Below are 18025 nucleotides of genomic sequence, written 5' to 3'. Positions count from 1 at the left end.
GGCTCTGGGTGGAACCCAGGAGGAGAAGGGAGTCAGATGGTTTTGCACACTCGTAGCTCTGTGAGCTTGTTTATCCAAGGCCAGAAAAACTGGACCCCCTCCCAGCAGAGATGGAGCACTCCCCTACGAGTGGACGCCCTGGGTGGGATTTCCCGTGCCCGGGAGGGGTTCTCCAACCCTTGGCTGCGACCGGGGCTCCCCTGCTGCCGTGCGGGCCTGGCTGAGGGGAACAGATGAGGGCAACTGGGCAGGGATCTTTTCTACTCACTCCAGGCACTCTTGGTAGGAACGATGAGGTGCGTTACTGAGCTCAGCCTTTTGTCATTCTTTGCTGCTTTGCACTGCAGTAAAATTACACACTTGTTCTCCAAAGTTGGTGTCGGTGTCTCTTGTGCTGACCCTCGTCGCAGGCAAAAGAGTTCCCTGGGGCCCTGCAGTGTCACAATGGTCCCCTGATTCCATGGGACAACATTCCTAATTTACTGTCTAGACTGGAGGAAAATCACAGGAAGGGCTGTGGTTTGTTAGGACTTGCTTTATCTGAATGAGCCCCGTGGGGCTTTTGGTGCTGAGTCCTTCAACCTCAGGTACTGAGGGGAGATTGCACAAACCTGTCCATAAGTGAAAGTCAGAAGGAAAACCCAAAGTATCTCAAAGCATTAATGGGTCCCACTGAGGGCCATTCCCAATACAGGCTCCTCATGGACTGGTTGGAGGAGAGGATTGGAGGCCATGATTGCACAAAGCTCTCAAAGGCTCAGTTTCCAAAGGAAATCCCAAAGCTCCTTAAAAACCCTGGAGGACCTACTGACAAAGCCTCTCTAGGGACTTATTAAAGCAGAATTGGAGACCATGATTGATCAAACCTCTCCTAGACTCAGAGTCAAAAGGAAAGGCAAAGGACCTGAATAAACCTTTAGTCCCTTCAAGCATTAACGAGCCCCACTGAGGGCCCTTCCTGACCAAGCCTCTTCAGGGACTCATTAGAGCAGAGAACTGGAGGTCAGGATTGCACAAACTTCTGCGAGATTCCAAAGCAAAACCCAAAGGTCTTGGAAAACCCTGCAGTCCCTTGAAGCCTTCAGGAGCCCCCCAAGGGCCATTCCTGACAAAGCCTCCCCAGGGACTCTCCAGCAGATCCTTGGGGGCTGTGAGTGCAGGGAGGCAAAGGCTCTGTGCAGGCAGCTGAGATGTTGAGCACAGCCTGGCTTGGTTGGAGGCAGCAGAAAGGCCCAGCCCTGATCCCCAGCCCGGGGAAGGCAGATCCTGTCCCTCCCGCCTGGCTCAGGGCTCTGCCGGGGGCACTGCCTTGGGGGGGTGACGCTGAGGGAAGGACAAGGGGGTGCCAGTGCCCAGCCTTCCCGGGCCCTTTGCTGTGCCCTGCCAGCAGCAGCCTCCCCGTGCTGTGCCCAGGCTGCTCCTTTCAGCTGTGGGCACAGACAGGGCCCAGCTGTGCCTGCTGCTGTCCCATCCTGCGCTCAGCACGAGGGACGGGGCAGTCCAAAGAGAAGCCCCGTTGCTGGAGTGAGCCCAGGCCCTCAGGCACAGGGGATCTCCCAGGGCCTGTGCCAGCCAGGGGCCTTGTGCTGGGCTGTCACAGGCCAGGGCAGGGGTAGCTGGAGAGCCCCTGGCCCAGCCCTGAGTCACGGGCTGAGCCATCAGCTCCTGCAGAGAGAAGGGACCTCACAGGCCCTTTCCCAGCTTGAGGGCAGAAATGTTCCTCAGTGGAACTGCTGTGTTTATCCTGGTGCATTTGACAGCTGTGCTTCTGCCTCTCTCTCACTTGGGCCTTCAAAGAGCTCTCCAAGGAAAAGATTCATTGAGTCCCAGAATACCAGAGGCTGGAAGAGCCCCCTGAGCAGCCCTGCCCTGGCTGTGGCTGGGCTGCAGTTCCCTTTGCCCAGAGCAGCCCCTGTCCTGCTGGGTTGGTGCTCGTGGCTGCAGCGCTGTTGGTCCCAGCCCAAGGCTTTGGCTGTCCCTGGGCAGTGCTGGCCCCGCAGGAAGCGTCTCTGCAACCACCCCCACCCAATGGGCTCTGCTGGGCAAGTGTTTCACAGGGGACATGGCTGGGACAGCTGGGCTGGACTGACCCAAGGGATATTCCATTCCATGGGATGGCATGATCAGCAATAAACTGAGAGAAAGGAAGGCAGAAAGGAAGGTGGGCAGGGGGCAGACGTGCATGTCCTTCATTAATACATTTGTCTTCCAAGGAAACCTCTCCATGGACTGAATTCTTGCCTCCCAGGGGTTTTCTTTGTTTCTGCACGTGGCCTTTGCTTTTTGCTTTCCTCTCTCCAGGTAATCTCCCTTTCTGTTGACCAAGGATTTCTTCACCTGCTCTTCTCCTGTTGTCTGGCTGAGGAGGGGAAGGGAGAGAGCAACTTGGCTGTCCCTGGATGGCCAGACAGGTTTAACCACAGTCACCTTGCCCAAAGCTTCTCTTCTAGGTCCCCCCAGAAATGTCAGGTGTCCACACCTGAGCTTGGTTATGCCCTGCTCACCCCCTCCCCCAGGGCGGGCAAGTGCAGAACCCATCTGGATCTCTGCAGTGACAGGGGGATGCCAGGAATGATCAGTGTTGGAGGCTGAAGGGAGTTGAACAGGGGACAATTGGGAAAAGCCCCCCATGGGGACTGGCCCAGAGCATGCGCAGTCCCTCAGCACCATCCCGGCCACAGCTCCTCATTGGCTGCCCGTCCACTCGCTGTCCCATTGGCTGTCTATTGGCTACACTTGGCTCCATCGCACTCTCCCATTGGCTGTCCCTTCGCGCCACCACGCAGCTTCCCCATTGGCTGCCTCTGGGCAGCTCCCCATTGGCTGCTCCCCGGCAACAGGGCTGCTCTCTTAGCAACAGCACCGACCCTTCAACCTGCACTTTAATTCAACTGGGCCAGTTCCAGGGCAACTCAACATCCTCCCCATCCACCGCAGCTTCACAGTTTCCCTTAGCAATAGCAATGGAACATTGGCCCAACAGCAACTTCACCTTTTCCCTTAGCAGAGTTCAAAAGCCTTGATGCCACAGCCGGGCTGCTGCAGGAGCCGAGCTCCTTGCAAAAGCTCCAGGAGGCACCCAGCAAGCCAGCAGAGGCAGGCAGAGGAGTAAAACAGAGAAAAACTTGTTACAATCAAGAAATGGGAGAAGGTGTGCCAGGCGGATCTCGCTTGGAGACCGGGAAAGCAGCCAAGGGACACTCGGGGCCCATCTCGGTGCCAGGAGACCTTTGCTTGGATCCTGGTGAACGGGCCAGGGGGCATCCAGGGGTCCCACGTGTCATGGTTTGAGATAGCCCCAACATCCAATTCCCTAGCTCCATTCCCCCTCCCACATCTCAACCTAATGTGAGATGGATTTTTCCAGACAAAACACACCAGACTCAAAATGGGGGAAAGGGAAATATATTACAATGACTGTACAAATAAATACCATATCACATTATACACACGATCACAAACTATCTCTACCATGACATATGTATTTACAATGGATCAGATCTCTTCTCCCCTCCAAATAAAAGTCCAGGAGGGAAAGAAGGACAGATCCCTTCCAGTCTCTGAACAGCAGCATCTTCTAAGGCAGCAGGTTTCTTCTCATCTCATGCAGCAGCTGATAGCTGGCTTTCTGCCAGCATCCACGAGGGAGGTATTCAAGCTCCCTCGGCCCCATCGCCTCACAACCGAGGGGTCTTCCGTGGGCTTCGTAACCCCAGACAAGGTCGTTTCACCACGTCATATCACAAAGACACAGGGGGGTCTTCGTGACGGTCTGGTATCTCTTGCAGGGCCTCTGTGCCCTGTCTCTCCGGCTGCCACCGTGGCAGCAGTGCGAGGGGGGAGCCAAGGTCAACTCCCCCCGCATTCCATCTGGCCGTCCCGGACCAGCTCCGGGACGCTCTGAGCTTCTCAGCTCCTCTCTCTCTCCGGTGCTGTATGTCTAAAACTGCTTTCCAAAATAGGAGTCCATGTCCCTCTTCTCCAAGAGGGGTCTCAAGGGAGTCTTGGGGGAGTGTGGTACAGTCTTACCCCCAAGAACTCTGTAGCTCTCAGCTGCTGGCTCTCTTTTTTTCTCGGCTCTCCTTCCAGGAGTCCTTTCTCTGGTGCTGCATGTTGCTTCAACTACTCCTCCAGTTCAGGTCCTTATCTCTGGCTCTCTGCCACCGTTTCTCTGGTCAGCGTCGGCTGCTGCTCTGTGCCCATGGAGAAAACATCTCCCGGCATAACTACAGGCACCTAGCCCAGCTTTATGCTCTTCCAGGTCCCTGCAGCCCCCAGCCAGGGGCTGGGAGGGGGCCAGAGGCCCCAAGGGGCTCAGAGCCCCTTCCTCGTGGCTCTACAACATGGCCACCTCTCCTACAACAACCAAACTACACCTCTTCTTTTCCGGTCTGGTTGTGGTATGTTTACATTTCTGCAGGAGCGCCCATTGGGCAGAACTTCAAAACTTCCAGGGGTTTCCACCCCTTGGGGTCTACCACTTCTCTTAGCCTCTGGGGAAAACAAGGTTCAAACCACTACACCACGGCAAGGGGATTTAAGACCATGCCCGGGGACTGTGGGGAGCTGTTGCAGGACTGCTGCGGGAGCTGCTGCCACCCCCTTCCCCTAGGGTTGGGTTTGTTCCTCGGAGGCTACAAGGCGACCAGGGCAGAAGCCCAGCAGAGATCTACCAGCTTGCAAGGCAGCGACACTTCATGGTGCTGCTAACTCCTGTCCCGTGCTTTTAACAGTTCCCCTTAGCTTGTCCCACTGTCCTATCTCCCTTCTTTCTCTCTGCTCTTTTGTGTGCCAAAACAAAGTGGAATTATCGTTTTGGGATCCAGCATCTGGCCTCGTTTGTGCATTAACCTGGCTTATGGGAGTGTTTTAGAACCTGGTTCCCATCTGCATCGAAGTGGATCGGAACAGCTGGGGTCCCCAAATGGAGAAGGAGGGGGGTGGGACCCACAAAACTGAGAGAAAGGGGGAGGTAGGACTCCCAGATTTAGTGGGAGCAACTGGGGCAGCTGGAGTTTGGGGGTCTGATGGGAAAGGGGTGGGAGAGGGGGGAAAAGGGACGAGCTTTGCATCGTCAAACTGAGTGAGAAGGGGCTGAGACCTTGAACTGAGCAGGGTGGGGGAGGGGGCCACCCCCAAACCGAGCTGTGGGGGGAGCAGGGGATTGCAGGGAGGGTGGGAAACGGGTGGGACAGTGAGGAAAAGGGTGAGAAAGGGCGTAGGGGGTCCCATGGGGGTCCTGTAGCAGGATGCTCTGCCTGGAATGGGGTAAAACAACTCCAACAAGGCCCTGTTTACAAAACCCCCGGCAGGAAATGAAGAAGGGGAGTCACGCTGCTTTTGGGTTGAATAATGCTGAAACCAGCCTGACTCCTCAATCCCAAAGGGAAACATCCTGAGAGGGAGGGGAAGATGTGGCAGAGCTGGGAAAATCCCCGGGCAAAGGAACAAAAAGGTGACACCCCTGAGAACTTCTCCAAGGCTGCTGGGCTGGCACAACCTGGACACACCTGACTGACAGTCCAGCACTTTATACGAGAAAAGCGCCAAATTTTAAGGGCAAGGTCTTGTGACATGTCCCATCAGACCCCCAGGGATGGACAGGGACACTCCCAGTGTGGATCCAACCCCCCCGAGCTCCAGGGAATCCCTCCAAGCCTCATGTGATGTGGGACACAAAGGGACCCTTCGACCTTCTGTCCCACTTCCCTCTTCCCCCCTCTCCCTCCTCTTTCCCAACGTCCCCCCAACCCCCAGACCCTCCGTGCTCAGCCGGGGGCTCCCAACCTGTAGTGGTTTGGACCTTGTTTTCCCCAGAGGTTAAGAGAAGTAGTAGACCCCAAGGGGTGGAAACCCCTGGAAGATTTGAAGTTCTGCCCAATGGGCGCTCCTGCAGAAATGTAAACATATCACAACCAGACCGGAAGAGACGAGTTGAAGTTTGGTTGTTTGAGGAGAGGTGGCCATGTTGTAGAGCCACGAGGAAGGGGCTCTGAGCCCCTTGGGGCCTCTGGCCCCCTCCCAGCCCCTAGCTGGGGGACTGCAGGGACCTGGAAGAGCATAAAGCTGGGCTAGGTGCCTGTAGTTATGCCGGGAGATGTTTTCTCCGTGGGCGCAGAGCAGCAGCCGACGCTGACCAGAGAAACGGTGGCAGAGAGCCAGAGATAAGAACCTGAACTGGAGGAGCAGCCGAAGCAACATGCAGCACCGCAGAGAAGACTCCTGGAAGGAGAGCCGAGGAAAAAAGAGAGCCAGCAGCTGAGAGCTACAGAGTTCTTGGGGGTAAGACTGTACCACACTCCCCCAAGACTCCCTTGAGACCCCTCTTGGAGAAGAGGGACATGGACTCCTATTTTGGAAAGCAGTTTTAGACATACAGCACCGGAGAGAGAGAGGAGCTGAGAAGCTCAGAGCGTCCCGGAGCTGGTCCGGGACGACCAGATGGAATGCGGGGGGAGTTGACCTTGGCTCCCCCCTCGCACTGCTGCCACGGTGGCAGCCGGAGAGACAGGGCACAGAGGCCCTGCAAGAGATACCAGACCGTCACGAAGACCCCCCTGTGTCTTTGTGATATGACGTGGTGAAACGACCTTGTCTGGGGTTACGAAGCCCACGGAAGACCCCTCGGTTGTGAGGCGATGGGGCTGAGAGAGAGACTTGAATACCTCCCTCGTGGATGCTGGCAGAAAAGCCAGCCACAGCTGCTGCATGCATGAGAAGAAACCTGCTGCCTTAGAAGATGCTGCTGTTCAGAGACTGGAAGGGATCTGTCCTTCTTTCCCACCCGGACTTTTATTTGGAGGGGAGAAGAGATCTGATCCATTGTAAATATATATGTCATGGTAGAGATAGTTTGTGATCATGTGTATAATGTGATATGGTATTTATTTGTACAGTCATTGTAATATATTCCCTTTTCCCCACTTTGAGTCTGGTGTGTTTTGTCTGGAAAAACCCATCTCACATTAGGTTGAGATGTGGGAGGAGGAATGAAGCTAGGGAATTGGATTTTGGGGCCATCTCAAACCATGACACAACCCCTCCCACTTAGGCTGGGGGTCGCAGCCCCCCTCACACTCAGTTTTGGGGATCCCACCCCTTTTCCCTTCTCTCCTGACCCTTTCCGATTGTCCCGTCAAACCACAGCTTCCCCGTGCTCTGTTTGGGGGGTCCCACCCCCTCAACCGCACAGTTGAAAGGGTCTCACCCCCTTTTTCCACCTTTTCTCCCCTTTCCCCTCCCTTTTCCCTGTCATCCTCTGTTGCCGGTGGGAGTGGAAGGCTTAGACAAAGTTCATTAAAGAAGTCCTGCCCTTGAGTCCCGAGGTGCAGAAAGGACTCCCTGGCTTTCTAAACTCCTGCTCAGAGAGGAGCCTGGGGGCGGCTGGATCCAATCTCAGCCCCGGATTATGCCAAGGGTTGGAATTTAAGGAATTACAGAGCTGTGATTGAACCACTTTTGTCCTGCAGGTTTTAATGATGGAAAATCAGATATAGAAAATGAACTATTCATTATCACAGATGAACAGACAAAAAATTTTAATCAGAATTATTTACTACACAATATAAACACTAAAACTACCAGTAGTACAGGATAAGTACAATATAATTGAAGGAATTATACTAAAGTTGGCAAAAAAGAAATAATTATTAAGTTGACATTTGATGTAACTCCCCCAGACCAAGGCTCCTGGGGAGATCTCTTTTGCTCACCCTCGAGGGTTGACCTTGGGGGTGGTCCCCAGCCAAGGGAGGAATCTCCACTCATACACCCCAAGAGGGGTTATGTTGGAAGAACCTGCCCCTGGCAAAGGGGACTGGAACTTTATAGTATAAAGTGATGGACTGACAGCCCTTGGACTCCAGGGGTTGCCTCACCATCAGGATGTTAATTCAGGGTTGAACCCAGACTGGTTCCAACATCTCCTGGCCTGGCCTGGGCCCCTCTCAGCTCAGCACTGATACATTTGCAAATAGGGCATTGTTTTGGTCCCATTCCAGGGGGGAATGTCCTGCCACAGTGTCCCAGTGTGCCTGTAATTCCATCAGGCCCTGCAGTGTCACAATGGTCCCTTGATTCCACAACTTCCCCAAATGTTTCCAGGTTCCTTTGGTTCCATGAGGCCCCCATGTCACAAAGGCCCCTGGATTCCATGAGTTTCCACAGTGTCTCAGGGTCCCTTTTTTCCAGGAGGCCCTGCAGGCTCCCAATTGTCCCTTGATTGCAGGAGGTTCCCAAATGTCTCAGGGTTCTGCAGTGTCACCTTGGCCCCTTCATTCCATGCAGGCCCAGGCAGAGGAACCCCAGCACGGAGCTCCCGACCCCCGTCAGCATCTTGGGGGGCGGCGTCCGACGGCAGCTCAGGGTGGGGGGGCAGCTGGGGGCAACTGGGATATACTGGGAGAGACCAGGACTGACTGGGAGCAGGCTGGGACTCAAAGTTCTGGAGGGGCTGTTTTAAGTGAGCTCTGGAAAACTGTCCTGGCTGTGCAGGGCAGGAAATGCTGATGTTGTGCAGGCCCCCAGTTCTGCTCTCTGGTTCCTGGTTTCCCTCGTGCTGGGCAGTTTGAGCCCAGGCAGGGGCAGCCCTACAGGAGGTTGTGGTGCTGCAGGGCCCAGGGGCTGCGCCCCGAGGAGCTCCTGCCCCAGGGGCTCAGGGACCTGGCAGTCTGTGCTGCTGGGGGCAGGATCGTGCCCCGGGCTGTGGCTCCTGGGTGCAGAGGAGGAAGGAGAAGCACAGCTTTGGTCCCCACTCTTGTGTCCGGAGGTGCAATAGGCTGGGCTGGGGGTGGTGGCCTGGCTGGTCTCTCTTTGGCCTCGGTTGTGGGGTCTGCAGGGCCAAGTTTTGCCCTGCCCTGTTTGCAGCCTGGTGCTGACCCACTGCTGGGGCCCCCGGGCAGGTGGGTGTTTCTGCCCTGGGCTGTTCTCACTCACACCACATGTGTGTGAGGGGGCACTGAGGTGTTCTCCTGCCCTGGGAGAAATAGCTCTCATTAAAATTTCGGAGATGGCCAAATAAGTGAAACAAAGAACTTTATTAACAGCGTTGGGTGCACCCAACTCGTGACCAGGTTCCAGCACCCCGGGATGGGAGGGACGAGCCCTTTTAAGAGCCTTCGATTTGCAGAACCACTCCCTCGCTCCTCCCATGCCAGGCCTCGCTCTTTTCTTCCTTCAAAGGCCATCTTTGCTTTCTGCTGCAGTCCCTTGGTTGTCCCCATCCCCCTGTCAGGTTGTTTCCCTGCCCCGGCTGCAAGGTCCCTTGGCAGTGAGCCCAGGCTGCTCTCACCACCTCACGTTCTTCCCGGCTCACCCTGGCACTGCAGCAGTGAGGAAGCAGAACTGTCAGGAGCAGTAGGCAACAATGAGCAGCAATGGGCAACCCCAACAGAGCTGTGTGGAGCAGCAGGTAGGCAGGACTGTAAGCAGCAGTAATCAGTAACTTTAAGCAGAACCACAAGCAGCCCACCAGTCCCTGACCACAAAATGGCCCCCAGGTGTCTGGGCACGAGGCAGCCCTGGAAACCCCTGCTTGTGATAAAATGTTATAGGTAATCATAGAGTAAATCTGCTGATCAAAATTGAAGGAGTTAATAAAGTTATTATGTTATTATTAAGTGCCTTGTTGTAATCACAAGTTCAAGTGTTATGTAGTAACTAACCATAAGATCTGTAAGCTGCAGACTAACAAACCACAACACAACGATGACTTGGCATATTGTCTTATGCTGTTCTGAAAGTGTTTGCTCTGAGTATATTAATAGAAAGCAATATGGAGACAAACAGGGGAAAGCCGACCACGAGGAATCAGGCTGATCAACCGTCACCCCGGTGGAAATTTCCAGCACAGGGTCTATGGAGATTATGGACCACTGGACTATTGGTTGGTGCCCCCAGTAACAGGACAGGCCCGCAAACGGAGGAACCAACCTGGAACCAGCCCGCGAAAGAGGAACCACACAGGACTTAGCCCACGAAACCACAAACCAATGGACTAATGACGTGACACTGGGGGAGGTGGCTGAAAGAGGGTATAAGAAGTGCTCTTTTTCGTTCCCCTTTTGCGGACTGCGGCAGGAACAAGGGGTTTCCTCTGGTCACCCGGCTGGCCGTTTTTGCTTATTTGTGGCTTTAATAAATTCGTTATTCCTTGCAACCTAAATTTATAGCCGCTTACTTATCACATAAAACCTCCTCCCTGGAGCACAAACCGGGCCATTTGCAGTGGGACCTGCTGGGGGAGCTGCCCTGGTCCCCGTGGCTCTGCTCTCTGGGGACAGGGAGCCTTTGGGGACTCTCTCACAAGCCACCCCCACTCATGTCCTGCTGGTCACCCAGGTGGCCCTGGCAGTGCTTGGGAACATGACTGGGATGGGGGGTGTGCCCACCCGTGCCAGCAGGGAAGGGCACAAGTTCCAGGGGGGATGTCCAGGGAGACAGGACACTGCAGAGGAAGGGCCTGGGGGGTGCAGAGTGACAATAGAGAGGGGAGGGCGGATCTTTGGCATCCCCTCCTCTGCTTGCTTCAGGCTTCAAGAAGACACCACAAGGAGAAATCCCATGGAGAAATATTTATTGATCAAAGACTATTAAAAGCCTCAGAAACAGGGGGGAAAACATCCTTCCTGGGGGACACCAGTCCAAGGAAACTCCTGGTTTCTGTCCAGGCAGGAGCAGGTGCCCGTGGGCTCCAGGGGGTCAATGCAGATAAAATCACTGGGGGGGCTCCTTCAGCAGCAGCATTTAATGCATTTGGACAGGCCAGGGACCATCTCCATGTCCTGCACAGAAGGGCTTCACCCTCCTCAGGATCCCTGAGTGACACAATGACACCAAAACCCAGGAATGACAGAGCAGCTGCACCCACAAACTTGGATTTTTCCTTTTTCAAATGTCATTTAACTCACTAAATACATCTCTTGCCTAGGAATGGTACAGCACAGTCAGGCACATAAAGAAATTGAAGGGCCAACACCCATTTACCAATTCCAAATTTTAATGGTTGAAAGAAAGGCCCATTTTCCTTTTGCCCTGTGCCACCAACAACAGGAATTGTTTCTGACTAAATTGTCCTTTACTCTTATTTCAAACCCAACACGCCACTCCAGGATCTCCCAAGAAATCCATGTTCTCCCTCCCCAGTGTCCATGGAGCAGAGGTTCAGCTGGGGATGACACCTCCAGGCCCCCCCACACCTTCCAAGGGCAGGAGCCTTCCTGCCTGGCCGGGAGCCCTGGGGGGAGTCCAGGCTGTGGCAGCTCCTGTTTGTCCCTTCCCCACGCACATTCCAAATGCCTGCTCTCACACTAAACCCTCCAAAGCTTTCCAAACCCAAATCCTTTCTTCTGCTCCTCTCTCACTGGGACCATTTCTGCCTCCTTCCCCTGCAGCTGGAGGAACCTCCCCAGCTGCCGCTGCTCCCTGGCATCAAACCACACCTTCCCAAACCCTGACTATTGCTCAGTTCAAAGAACAAATCTAGAGATTTCAGTTCACTTCTCTTTTCTCTTACAAAACAACAGCAACTGAAAAACCGTATTATAATCCACAAACTGAATCTCTAATTCACTAATCACTAATTGAAGATCGGCACAATTAACACAAATCCAACCCCTGCAAACACTAAAGCTGACACTAAAGAATGCTCTGAACACACAATCCCAGCTTAACAGCTGCTGTGGCAATTGACCTTCCTTCAAATATTTCACGTGCACCAAATGCTTTAAAATGCACACAGGAACAAACTACTGCATTTAACACTCTACAACAAGTGAATTTTTTCTTTTTTATATCTATTATGGGCGTCCCCGAGTCAGACAGGATTCTAATACTATAACACACACTCCCAGTAACACACACTCCCCAAACACTTCACTTTCTCCAGCACTGACCATTGGCTTTGACAAACACAGTTACCTGAGCAAAGCCCTCCCCAAAGCAGCTCTATGGGCAAGAGCTCTGTGTGTGACTGATCTGTGGGCAAAGCACACGGGGGGCCTGGAACCCACCCCCTGACCCACACGTGGGGCCTGGAACCCACCCCCTGACCCACACCTGGGGCCTGGAACCCACCCCCTGAACCACACCTGGGGCCTGGAACCCACCCCCTGAACCACACCTGGGGACAGGAACCCACCCCCTGAACCACACCTGGGGCCTGGAACCCACCCCCTGAACCACACCTGGGGCCTGGAACCCACCCCCTGAACCACACCAGGGCCTGGAACCCCCCCCTTTCACTCAGTCAGTAGTGATTTCTTCTCATAAGCCAAATATCACACTCCTTCTTTTACAGTTCTATCATCACTTTCACAACCCAATTCTATTCTATTCTGTTCTAGAGCTCCATTTCTAGGATGCTTAGGTATACCTTTTCTATGCTCAGCAATGCCTTAATAAAATTCCAGGGATCTTGCTTTGAACTCACCAGATCCAGGGACTGAGATCTCCCAGAAGAATATTTTCACTGCTCGCTGGAGTCCTCAGGGTCCCGGAATCCCTGGAGGGTCGACAGCATTGTCCCACCTGGCTCACCAAGAATTGTCCCTGAAAAGCGTTGGGAAGAAATGAAACCCTCCAACGCCCCTGGGAAGTGTTGGTGAGCCAGGCACTGCTTTGTTCTGGCTCCCAGAGACAGGGAGCCAATCGTTCCAGCCACACCTGTCCCTTTCCAGACTTTTCACACATTTCTACATTTGAACAAACAAACAAATTAATGTTCATTGCTTCTAATTTACCCCAATTAATGAACTAAGGAATTATCTTCATTAATTAAGACTCTAATTAGTATTCTATCCTTAACTGGCTAATTTGGTCCACGTTCTTTGGTCCTCTTAGCACTCCTCCTCAGACACAGGGTCTCCAACTCTCAGACTGCAATGTCTTTGTTAATCCTCTCTGGACCTTCTGGTTCCTCCAACATGTCCTTGAAGGACCAGGAATTTAAGATCCCAGATGTCCAATCTTCAGCTCCCTCGGGCTTTGTTTATGGAAGCTAGCTCATCAGAGCCAGTGCAGAGAAACTCCAAGTTTGGGTGCTTTAAAGATCAAAGCAACAAGAGCCCGTGAAAAGAAACCCGGTCAACTGCTGCCACTGACTACAATTTGAGGCAAGTTGGATCATTTCCAACAAGACCAACCCCCACCGCGAGGGGGGACCCCGCATCCCCCCGCCCACCGCCGGGGCTCTGCCGGGAACCGCCACCGGGACACCCCCAAAAACAAATCACCTCCCGCGGACCCCCCACGATCCCCACAAGGGGCATTTGCGGCTCAGCTTTGGAGTCCTTCCAGCTCCAAATGTCTTCCCCTGCAAAGAACCCCCTTTCCTGCAGCCCCACCCCCAAAGCAGTGCTCAGCCAATCCGAGCGCGCAGCGCTGATGACTCATCAGTTGCCAGCCAGACCCGCAGCGCCCAGCGCTCCCCCAGGACCCCCCCAGGGTCCCCCCTCGGCCCCAGCACCGCCCGGGACGGGAATTTGGGGAAAGGGGAGGTGGGGGGTGCCCAGGCCGGGCCCCCCCGCGCCGTCCCGGCCGTGGCGGCTGCGGCGGGGGCCGAGTGCGGGCGGGAGCGGCCAAGAGCCCAGCGCTGCCCCATCCCGACCTGCCCCAGCTCCAACGGGAATAGGAGGAGGGGGAATAGGAGGGGAGGAGAAAGAGAAGGAGGGAGAGGAGGAGGGAGAGGAGGAGGGAGAGGGGGAGGAGGAGAAGGAGGAGAAAGAACGCACGTGGATGCACCGCCCGCTGTATCCGCAGCCCCCGCGTCCCGGGAGCATCGCCCCCCGCATCCCGCAGGTGACCGGGGAAGGGGAGCTCGCCCCAAATATCTTGAGGCACTCTGGGATTCTTTTGGGGGGGGGGGGCGGGGGGATGTTTGGATCTTGCAGAACCCCAAAGCTGAGCCGCAAATGCCCCTTGGGGGGATATTGGGGATCCCCGGGAGGTGTTTTTTGGGGGTCCCGGGGTGGGTTCCCGGCACAGCCCCGACGATGAGCAGGGGGATGTTGGGTCCCCGGAGCCACGTGGCGGTCGCCGGATACCGGCGGGGAGTGGGGGGGACACGGGACAAACACACCGGCTTTGGGGACCCCTGGGACAGGCGGGGGTTGGAATCTGAAACGGGGGCCCGGAGAGGGGGAACTCCCGGCAGTCTGGAGAGGAGGGGGGAGCAGCGAGGACAGTGCGGGGAGCCGGGACCCCCGGCAGCCTGGAGAGAGGGCTGGACACCATGGGATCGCCAGCACCCCGAAGACGAGAGTCAGGGGAGAAGGGACCCTGGGACCCCGAAAACCCCCGACCACCCTAAAAGGGACCCCGGAGAGGGGAGCCCCCGGGACCCCCGGGACCCCCAGCAGCCCAGAGAAGGGGGATCCCCAGAATGGCAAAGTGAGGAGCCCATAAAGGAAGGACCCCTGGGATTTCCGGGATCTCCGGCAGCCCAGAGAGGGCGGGAACCCTGGAGAGGGGGTTCCCCAATACATGTGAGACCTCCAGCAGCCCACACAGGAGGGACCCCAGAACCCTAAAGTGGATAGACCAGCGAGGGGGAACTCCACTGCTGAGAGGGTTGTTTGGGGCTGAATCTTGGTGTTTTGGAGGTGATTCCTGGTGATTCCAGGTGACTTCTAGAGATGGAGCTGGGCAGGAGGGTGTCAGAGACTGGAACAGTTAATGATTTATGCATTCTAAGAGACTTCTGCAGGCTTTTGACTTTCTGATGGGCAACTGGGCCCATCCCCCCTCCTCCAGTGCAGAAGATGTCAAGCCCCGAAAAGAAAAGGCGGGAAGAGACCACGAACTCCGCGCCAAAAAGGGAGACACCACCCTATGAAAACAACTCCCCACCTTGGGGGAGCTGCAAAGGATATAGATACTGACTGGTGACTTCGGGGTTTTGGCGGGGTTATTCTTCTTCTTCTCCCCCCACCGCCTGCGGATCAAGACGTCGCTGGATCCAGTGGGCAGTGATTATACCACTCTCACCTTTTTTTTCTCTTGCTCTCCCTTACTCTTACCCTGTCTTTCTCTCCCCCATGCATTTTTTTTCCTCCTCCCCCAAAAGGTTATGACAGCACCCAAAATGTTAACATCCCTATTGATACAAAATTGTTAAAATAAATCTTGTCAATATATGTTTTCAGACACCGATTATTTAGTGTCGTTTTGCTTTAATCCACCCCAAAGGAATTATTGATAAAACCTGGGTTACCCCCCCCTTTTCCTGGGGCGGGTCGTAACAGAGGGACCACCAACCCAATGCACCCACACCTTGTTTTCCCTCCTAAACCAGGAAAAATTCATCCCTTTGGGAAGTCTGTCTCTAAACTCTATGGCATGAGCCTGTAAGTCTGATATATGTGTATTAGTTTTAGTTACTCTGGGCAGAAGGGAATGAGTTTACATAGAATAGTTCCTTCCCAAAGCTTGGCCAGATGGAGGAGGAGGCTGCCAGGAAGAGGAAGATGCCCCAGGACCCCCAGGCAGGTGAGGAGGAAGTCAGTGCCCCTTTGCCCCTGTCTTGTCCTGTATCTCCCAGCTGAGCATCGCCCCCGGCTGCAGGACAACCCCGCTGCTGCCGCCGTCCTGCCGGGGCCGGAGTTGGGGGGATGTCCTTGGCCTTCCCTCTGGGCCGGAGGCAAATCCCCTCCCTGTCCTTCTTCCCTCCTGCCCCAGGCCCCGAGCTGAGGACGGAGAGCCCGGAGGACAAATCCCCCCGGCAGAGCCTGGTGGGAGAGGCCATTTTGAAGGGCTCCACGGCGCAGGAAGGCAGCGGGGAGGGAAAGCCACGAAGGTACCCCAGGAGGAGGGTCTCCAAAGGCAGCCCAGGGTGCTCTGAGGAGGAAAGACCCACCCTGTGCCGGGAAGGCGACGAGAGCTTGAGCCAGAGCCCTGACCTGGATGTCCATGAGCAGCCTCACACTAGGAAAAAGCCCTTCAAGTGCTTGGACTGTTGGAAGAGCTTCAGCCAGAGCTCCCACCTGATCTGCCACCAGTGCACCCACACTGAGGAACAGCCCTACATGTGTGGGGAATGTGGGAAGAGCTTCATCTGCAGCTCCAACCTGATCTGCCACCAGCGTATCCACACTGGAGAACGGCCCTACAAGTGCTTGGAATGCAAGAAGAGGTTTCAGACCAGCGGGAATCTCCTCCTGCATGAGCGGACACACACGGAGGAGAGGCCCTTCCTCTGCACCCACTGTGGGAAGGGCTTCATCCAGAACTCCCACCTCGTCAGCCACCGGCAGATCCACAGTGGGGAGAGGCCCTACAAGTGTGACGAGTGTGGGAAGAGCTTCAGCCAGAGCTCTGCCTTGACCTCACACCAATGGACCCACCAGTAAGGGAAGCCCTAAAGGTGCCTCGACTGTGGGAAGAGCTTTGTCTGCTGCTCCAACTCCATCACCCATCGGAGAAGTGATGTCTTCCCACATTGGGAAGACACCTGGCTGGTGGTCTCCACATCCTCCTTGTTCCCCACAGGCACCTGGGTGAACACAGTGGGAGAAACATCCATGGGGTCACAAACTGACCTGGGAAATTCAGTGGGAAGAGCTGATTTGTTGAATTTAAAACAAAGACATTCAACAAAGACATCTAAAGCCCCACCATTTTACTGGGATTTGAAGGCATTTGGGGATTCAGGGGAATATTTGGGAGGATTTGGGGAGATTGCCCCAAAAATGGGGGTTCCCAGGCTGGCCAAACGGGGCCACATTCTCGTAGTTGTGCCAGCAGTTCATGTCCCCCTGATCCTGTCTGTTCTCCAGGAACTCCCCTTGGCTGTTCCAGTGCCTGGCCTGGGTCTCCCCACACGGGGTGTCCCCCCCAGGTACCCAAATCTTTGCTGAAGTGCCTGAGTTGCTCCCAGTTGGAGATGTACCCGGGCAGGAACCTCTCCCAGTCGGGGCCGTTCACTCGGCTTTTCCCAGGACCTGGAACAGCCCTGGGTGTGCAGGGACACAGGTCAGGGGGTGCCCCCCCAGCAGCCCTCAGCCCCCCCAGCAGGTTGGGAGCTCAGGGGGCCACCCCGGACCCCCTTTCCCACCCCCCTCTGCCCCACAGCTGCTGCAGCACCAGTTACTGGGTGGAGGAGTCCCCCCATCAGCCCCCCAGGGATGGACAGGGGGGTTGGGCACCTGTGCACAATCGTCACCAGAGCAAGCACACAAAGGGTTGCAGAAGCAGTGGACATTCCCAGGGCGGATCTGCCCCCTCCCAGAGCCCCAGGGAACTGCTCCAGGGCTCAAGTGATGGGGGACAGGGGAGACCCATGTGGGAACCCCCTGCCCTCTGTCCCCCTGCTCACTGTCCAACACCCCTTTTCTCCCCTCTCCCACCCCTTTCCCATCATCCCCACCGTCCCCAGCTCCCCCCCAGCTCGGTTTGGGGGTGTTTCTTCCCCCTGCCCTGCTCGGTTTCACAGTCTCAGCCCCCTCCTCGGTCACTTTGGAGGTCCCAGCCCCCCTTTTCTCCCGTTCTCCCCCCTTTTTCCCATTGTCCCCTGAAAGGCAGCTGTTAAATATTGGGTGCTGAAAAAGCTGCTGCATCGTGTCCATTCCAAATTAAGCCTGCATTTATTAGGAGGGACTGGCATCCAAACGGCAGCAAGAAGACAGGCATCCTCTCTGCAGCCGCCGATTTTCCCTCGAAGCAGGCAGGAAAACAGGACCAGCCCTGGGGTGGTCGGGGAGCAGCGCTGACCCCAAAGGGCTGCATTTCCCCTGCCGATCCTCCTGCTCTGCCCTCCCCCGGGGCTGGCTCTGCCTGGCGCTGGCCGGACGTGCCGGGGCTCCTCACTGAGCAAAGCCCTTGCGAAACTTGAGGGGCAAGTGCAGAGCCCGGCTGGTCTGGGAGGAAGCGACAGCAGCGCGGGCCGAGCGGGCGGGATGGGGTCCGAGCAGCGGCGGGAAGTTGCAAACTTGGCAGCCAAGAAGTTGAACTAAAGTGAAGCAGCTCCAAAAGCCCGTGGTCTTGGCGTGGGGGCGGGAGGAAGGGGAGCTCCGTGACTGCGGCCGGGGCTGCT

General features: G+C 55.6%; 1 long non-coding RNA gene across 1 annotated transcript; it reads right to left on the bottom strand.

Annotated features, from left to right (window-relative positions):
* Nucleotides 1-10556: 10556 nt before the first annotated feature.
* Nucleotides 10557-12775, bottom strand: LOC120322491. The gene is made up of 2 exons (XR_005562246.1): nucleotides 12428-12775; nucleotides 10557-10814 (listed from the first exon to the last, which is right to left on the bottom strand). It is a non-coding gene; the product is annotated as an uncharacterized LOC120322491 (long non-coding RNA).
* Nucleotides 12776-18025: the final 5250 nt, after the last annotated feature.

The sequence above is a fragment of the Pipra filicauda genome, unplaced genomic scaffold (assembly GCF_003945595.2).
Source record: "Pipra filicauda isolate LSUMZ 115617 unplaced genomic scaffold, ASM394559v2 scaffold972_size43021_pilon, whole genome shotgun sequence".
Lineage (NCBI taxonomy): Eukaryota > Metazoa > Chordata > Aves > Passeriformes > Pipridae > Pipra > Pipra filicauda.
The sequence above is the reverse complement of the archived record's forward strand: the minus strand, read 5'-3'. Positions and strand labels throughout refer to the sequence as shown.